This window comes from Diospyros lotus, chromosome 5, assembly GCF_014633365.1.
Source record: "Diospyros lotus cultivar Yz01 chromosome 5, ASM1463336v1, whole genome shotgun sequence".
Classification (NCBI taxonomy): domain Eukaryota; kingdom Viridiplantae; phylum Streptophyta; class Magnoliopsida; order Ericales; family Ebenaceae; genus Diospyros; species Diospyros lotus.
In genome coordinates this window covers 19,627,543-19,635,548 of record NC_068342.1, presented here as the reverse complement: position 1 = coordinate 19,635,548, position 8,006 = coordinate 19,627,543, and the positions used below count along the sequence as shown (strand labels likewise).

The following is an 8,006-nucleotide window of genomic DNA, read 5'->3' as shown; positions in this document are numbered from 1 at the left end:
GGCTGAAAATTAACAAAAAGATGAGGGTAAAATAGCAAAATGCTTAATCAACCCAGTTTTTAAATAAGCAGCATTTTGCAAAAGCTATCTCCTAATAGTTTTTGCAAAATGTTGTGGCATTAGCATTTAAATTACCTAACTTAAACATGTTAGTTCTATATAATGGCAAGTATATCCCAAGAAGGGGGGTGAATTGAGATTTGGATAAATTTTTCAATAATGTGAAAACTTTGGAAATCAAACTTACTAGCAGGTATGTTTCGAAACCTACTAAGGTGTGTTTCGAAATAGTGCTCACTAATAATAAAACTCCTTTAGATTTTTAAAAATGATTCTTTTAAACAACTTGAACAAGAATGACAACAAGTAGGAACGAGAAATCAAGTACACACAAGATTTATAATGGTTCGGCACTTGCCTACTCCACTACCTTCAAATTTACCCACTTGAAGGATTTGCAAACCACAATCACTTTTACTAGCGATCAATAACACCAAGGGTTTTACCACAATTCACCCTAAAATCTTACACACTGAGTTTTTACGGGCTCAACTTAAATCTTACGACAAGATAAATAATACTTATCTTTTACAATCCAACAATTTTGAATGTAATTAAAACACCTTACCAAATACTTATAGCAAACCTATTGGTATGGAATGATGAGAGCTTGAAGAAATTAGAGTTTCGAATTTGACTTGCTTCTCCTGTTAGTACCACAATGCACACCAAGAGTTTGATTGAAAAGAACTTCTGTGAGAGTTCGCTAGAAGGGCTTTGTTCACTTGTGCTTGTGGCAAAAATCTCTTGAAGTTGTGTAAGAATTGTGTATGCTTGAGAGAGTTAGCCTTATTGTCTTCAAAGAGCTGATATATATAATAAACGGATACACATTTGGCTAATTATAATCGTTAGAGATTTCGAAACACACATAACATGTTTCGAAACATATGGCCTTTACAGCTAGATATGCACCAAGAGACAAAATGGGTGGAAGACTCCTCTTTAAAAAAAAAACAAATGATTTGATTTTATTATCCACTTAAAACATATCTGAGATTTGAACATCAAGGTAAGGGTATAATTTAATTTTTTTTTTTATTAAAATAGCTTTTCATTTAAAGTGCAAAGACATGACAGATTTTTGAAATTCTTCTGACAGAGACAGATGTTTCGAAATATGAAAACTAGGTTTCGAAACATACTTTAGAAATATGTTTCAAAACATGTTGAACCAGAATACACTGCTGACAGAAGTTTCGAAATATACTAAATATGTTTCGAAACATAGGCTTAGATTTCAAATAGATTTCGAAATACATCATATAGATTGAGCAAAACTTGAACCCTTTTTAATATGCATCTTGAAACAAGTTTAGAGACATGGCAGACTGATGTTTCGAAATATGGGAACTATATTTCGAAATACATCATATTGAAGAGCATTTCGAATAAACACTACAGAACTATGTTTCAAAACATAGAAACATAGTTTTGAAACATGATGAGATAAAAAAGGATTTTTAAAATATTTGACCTTTAGCGCCAAAACACTAATCATACATATTTCGAAATATGAAAAACATATTTCGAAATATGAAAAACATATTTCGAAATATGAGATTTTCATATGATTTTTCATCAAACACATTTTCTCATATACCAAAAAATATGATATAACAAAACACTAGTAAGGTGCACTTAAATACCTCACCAACTTTTCTTAATACCTTATAAGCAATCAAACTGCTTTGCCAAACTAGCCCAATAATCTATATGTTGTTAAAACCTAAAATTGTAATTTAATTGAACTCGATGAATAATAATCTATTCATTCGCAATTCTCCTACTATGTATTTGCTTATTTAAGCAGGCTGCTCGAACCTGTCGGAACAAACCCAATAAAGTAGGAGATATGAGAATGCCTTGTTCATCCCTAATTAACACTTGTTTTCTTCTCCTCATCTTCCTGTTACAGTGCTTTTTGCTTTCATCTTATGATGCGTATTCGAATCTTGAAGTGTTGATGAAGCTTAAGTCTTCCATGATCGGAGTGGCGGGCTCTGGACTTGATGATTGGAACCCAGAAACCTCGTCCTCACATTACTCATTTTCTGGAGTTATTTGCAATGAGGCCTCCTGGGTTATTGCTCTCAACATCTCCTCCATTCCTTTATTTGGCACCATTCCTCCCGAGATTGGCCTTTTGGACCGTCTCCTCAATCTCACATTCTCCATCGACAATCTCACAGGTCCTCTTCCCCTTGAGATGTCCAACCTCTCCACTCTCAGGTTCATCAACCTTTCCTCCAACAACTTCAGCGGCGACTTCCCTGGAAATATGGTGCTCACCATGATGAACCTTAAGGTTTTTTATGTTTACAATAATAACTTCTTCAACAAGTTCCCTCTGCAGTTTGCCGGCCTGAAGCGACGTAGAATGCTCCATCTCAGCGGAAACTACTTTTCCGACGGGATTCAGGAAGCCTATGCCGATATACAGAGCTTAGGTCTTCAAGGCAACGGTCTCATGGGAAGAATTCCAACGAGCTTGGCTAGGTTGTCCAACCTTCAAGAACTATGCCTAGGTTATTATATTCCGTACCAATAAGGTATTCCGCCAGAGTTAGGATTATTGAGCTTGCTCCAACTCTTGGATTTGGGAGGTTGTAACCTCTCCGGCAGGATTCTGCCGAGTTTGGGAAATCTAAAGATGTTACACACTCTCTTTCTCCAGCTTAATAACCTTTCCGGCATCATCCCTTCGCAACTTTCCCATTTGGTGAGTCTGAAATCACTTAACCTCTCCATCAACCAATTCGATTGAGAGATACCTGACAACTTCATTGAACTTCAAAACCTCACCCTACTGAACCTCTTCCAAAACAACCTTCAACATCATATTCTATCATTAATCGGCGACTTGCCGAATCTGGAGGTGCTGCAGGATTGGGGGAACAATTTCACCTTGAAATTGCCCGAGAACCTTGGCCAGAAAAGAAAACTACTCCATCTCAATGTCGCGATCAATCACCTAACATGTACGATTCCTCACGATTTATGTAAGGGAAGTAGACTGAAGATGCTGATACTGATGGAGAATTACTTTGTGGGGCCGATTCCTAAAGAAGTCGGTGAGTGCAAATCACTGACTCGGGTTTAAATCACGAAGAACTACTTGAGCGAAACAATTCCCTCTGGCTTATTTAGCATGCCGTTATTGGACTTGCTTGAGCTTAACGACAACATGTTCACCGGCCAATTTCCTTCCAAGATATAAGGCAAGACACTCGGCTTACTGTCCCTGTCTAATAACAACATCTCCAGCGAACTTCCTACTTCACACCACTTCAGCTGCGTGATCTGGGAAGTTGCACCCGAATAGAAATGGTCGACAACCTTAAAGGGACCTTTCAACAACTTCTCGCTTCCCATCTGAACGATTGATAATTTAGGGAAATCGTTTGACATTTTGGGTATTTAGCAAAACGGTTGACAACCATAAAACAATCAATCGATCGTTGCCTCTTGCCACCTAACCCTTAAGCACCCTGCATGCATCACAACGTCAATGCCACTATAAAACTTAGATGACACAACAACCTAGCCCCGTAAACTGATCATTATAGTTATTATTCTTGTAACATCTCGCATCGAGCGATATGAAGGACCAGAAGAACTTATCCTAATGGGCCTGCTCGAACTTCCCAATGGGTCACCCATCCTTAACTACCCTAGCTTAAGCACGCTTAACCCCGGAGTTCTTTGCCTACATTCAACCCAAAAGCTATTCAACTAGTGTTGTTTCTTTCCTTACTTATCCTCGATATATACTACCCTTCTCTAGGCTCTCGGGGTATTACATTCTCCCCCATTGAGCACATGACGTCTTCGTCATGGGATCTTACAACTGGTCCTATATCTCCCCCCTTGCATGGCCGATGTGGGATTCGCCTAAGGTGCTTACATGCACCCCCCTTAGGGACTTAGTGACTTCGCTGAGGTTTGCCCCACCACCGCGTTCAGAGACTTAAGGGTCGACTCTAATACCACATGTAACATCCCGTATTGAGCGATAGGAAGGACCAGAACAACTTACCCTGATCAGCATATGCGAACTTTCCAAGGGGTCACCTATCATTGAACTACCATAACTCAAGCACGCTTAACCCTAGAGTTCTTTGCCTACATTCAGCCCAAAAGGTATTTAGCTGGTGTTGTTTCTTTCCTTACTTATCCTCGAGCACATGACATTCTCGTCATGCTATCTTACAACCGGTCCTAGATCTCTCCCCTAGCATGGCCGATGTGGGATTCGCCTAAGGTGCCTACACGCACCCCCCTTAGGGACTCAGCGACCTCACCGAGATTTGCCCCATACTTACCCTGATGGGCCTACGCGAACTTCACAGGGGGTCACCCATCCTTGAGCTTCCCCATATCAAGCACGCTTAACCCCAGAATTCCTTACCTATATTCAGCCCAAAAGGTATCCAACTGCTATTATTTCTTTCTTTACTTATCCTCGATATATACTACCCTTCTCTAGGCTCTCGGGGTATTACAATCCTTGTCATATTCTCCATAACAAAACCCTAGCAAAGGGCACACCCGTTGGATCTTCAAACCCGTTGGATGCAACCTATTTACTTTGTTTCCCATCATTTGAATTTTAGTTTAGTTAATTTTCTCACAAACAATTTCAACTAATTTCATGTCATTGTTTCTTATCCACCTAATTTAATTTGGTTGCAAAGAATTTTTTTAAAAAGCCATGTCGTATTTCCTTATTAGTAGAAAATAACAGGGTGTGATGGTTACAATTGAAGTTAAAATAAAAGTTGGATATCTCAATTGCAAGAATCAAAACTTGTACATACAATTTAAAGAAAGTTGAAAGTTGGTATTTTTTAGGTAATTTGCCATGGTATTTTTACATAGCAATTAAAACTTGATTTTTGGGATGAATAATTTTAATTAATTGTAATTCTAATACTAATTATATAAATTATATTATTAATTAATGAGTATTTTTTTAGTTTTATACTCAACTTGTAATTCTATCAACAGGGGCATTCAACTTTCCACTTTAGTATCAATTTTAGAACATCATTAGGCCATATTAATTCATGTTGTCAATTGTTGATACTCTACTTCTCTACCTTTTCTACTGTTTCGTTCACGACAATAAACCCAAAGAAAAAGTGTTTGAAAATTTTCTTTAGTAGAAATTGAGTGTTTCTTTTTATGAACACATAACAGATGAAGGTAATCAAAATTAAATTAAACTTAATTTATTCTTAATTTATTTAATTAGTAAATTTAAAAAAAAAAAACAATAAGGAGGTAAAACTATTCACTACAAGAAATTTGGGATTTAGCGACCGTAAACACCTCTGCTCGGATATCCTAACCATCCAAATTACCCGAACGGGAGCGCTTACGGAAGGAAAATGAGTGAAACACAAGACAAGAACTACACTGGCATGCATACACAAGAAATAAAACAGTGAAAGCAAAACTATACATATGCACGCACACGATTATCCCGCTAGTATAGCGGTCACATAGTATATAAATACATACAGACACATGTGCCAACATATAAAAAATACAAGGAACGACCTGGCACAGTAAAAAATAAAGGGACAAAATCCTATCAAAACATCAGAGACAATGATGGGGAAAACTGACTGTATTCCATACTGACGCGGCTGCTAGGTACTGCGATCCTTGCCCTCGACTTTAGCTTTACCCTTATCTGGAATGATGGAAAGCAAGGTCAGTCGCAAGACTCAACAAGTTTATAAGAAAAAGAAAGGTTATAAGTTGAATAGAAGGATCGAACTCCCTAGACATAGTCTCACACATACACACAAACCATGAGACGCTACAACACAACAGAATAGCATAATGAAAGCACATACCGGTCCCCAGGGCCCACATAAGACACCTGACACCCAACTCTCATACCAACTTACCGCTACCCTGAAAGGAAACATAACTCTTCAACAAACATGTGCGCACTTTCTCGGGTCGGTGCTCCTGACACCCGAGCCTCTGAATAATGGAGCCCTAGGCTCCCTCGGAACAGTACTCCTATCCGAGACTGTTGAACATATAGTAACCATGCAATGCGCATATAAGATACAAGGCGTAGTAAGCATCAACTAGATACACTAGTGCCCATACATCAAGGCATCAGGCAGATGCTTCGCCCACATAGTAAACCACACGCGATGCATATGCCCGTGCCAAATCTAATCTAACAATACTAGGATGTTCATGTCCAAGCATAAACAGAACATGAAAACCCCAACATGCACCCCGTACCCATGTGCATACCAAAACCATGAAACAGTAATAGAATATATCAAATCATGTAATAAATCACATAATGAAAGAGTTAGTCAGCAGTGCCTGGCACCGGTCGACGGTCAGTGACTAATAGTGTCCGGCCGATGGCCTAAGAAAGACCGTACAATAGTCAACTCCAATGTCACCAAACAGCCGACCCTTGCCCCCACTGCTCAATAGCTCTAGCCTACTTACAGCTAAAGATCCATAACTATATCTGAACATCTAAAAACCTAATCCCCAAATGAGTTCGGCATCATTCCCAAAGGCATGGGGGTGGCACAAACCCCCGTAGACAACCAACAAATAAAATCCCCGAAGATAGCTTATTAAATTTAATTTACATCAAAATGACTCATAACTCCATAATTAATAAAATGACCAAAACAAATGAAGGGAGGCTAAATAAATTCACAACAGAAGGAAATTCGTAGAGGGAGTAGGGAACTTGCCTCGTAGAGTGATTCTTGGGCTTTTTTTGTCCAAATACCGCAAAAATTATACAAGTTGGAACATCGTGTTATTTTGCCAAAATTAATAAAATTAAGCGCTAAATAAAATTTTGACAGTACAAAATGTAGTACTTGGCTCCGTGAATTATCTGGTATCTTTGGACTGCGATTAAAAGTGAGATTTTCTCAAAAAAACCCAATTTCCTCTTATTTTTGCTGCTTGTTCGTTGAACGTTCGCGTCTACTGCTACTCGAAATTTCCTCTCTGTTTTGCTTCAAAATCGCTTCAAATTAAGCGTTAAATGAGGATGTTGAACGCTATTAATAGGGACAATTAAAGGGCTGGATTTTGCTCTAATTTAAAAGAGATAATACTTGGTGGAGGGACAGCCATGGGCGGCCAAACTGCTGGTCGCTTGGTTCAAATGGCACCGTTTTTGGCGCTTCAGCTTGCTGGAAAATAATTTTCCAGCAAAATTAGCAAGCCTTCAGCACATGCAGCCCCCCATGCTCGATCCTACATCTGCCTGCAAGCTCCCCACGCTCCTGCCGTCCTTGCTAGCTGCATATTTACTTAATTGCGTGCATCCATTTAGTCTTAAATGTTAACTTGAGGCTGCTTCTATTTAAATTAGCATTTCCAGCGTGAAGTGCACAGCCACCCTCACCCATCCAATTCCTTAGTCATATTATAATATATTCCCATAACTTATATATTAAATATGAGTCCTACAACAACCTCTAAATTCCTTTATTTTTGTTATTTTTTTATTATTATGATTGTTATTATTATTATTCTTATAATTATTATTGTTATTAACAAAATATATTAATATCCCCTTTAAATTAAATTAACACAATAAACTAATAATTAAATTAAATTACGATTTATGGGTCATTACAGCTATGGTCTTTTAGCGATGGAAATTTTCGTCGCTATATTGCGATGGAAATTTTCGTCGCTATATTGCGACGGAACAAAGACGGATTTACACCGTAAATGTAACGACCTGTTAATGTGTCTAGGGTTTTAAGAGAAATATGGTTTTATTAAGTGTGATGTGATTCAGTCATTGTCCAAATTAAATGGACCAAAATATTTGATGCGTTTATAAAAATGCAAAATTATGAAATGTTCATTCATGAAAATTATGTGGAATGATTGATAAAAACTAAAGTTGAAAAGTCAATGTGAAA

At 37.9% G+C, this 8,006-nt stretch overlaps 1 pseudogene; it reads left to right on the top strand.

Moving 5' to 3' along the window:
- The first annotated feature begins 1,921 nt into the window (after positions 1-1,921).
- Positions 1,922-3,280, top strand: LOC127802141 (receptor protein kinase CLAVATA1-like; annotated as a pseudogene).
- The last annotated feature ends 4,726 nt before the right edge of the window (positions 3,281-8,006 follow it).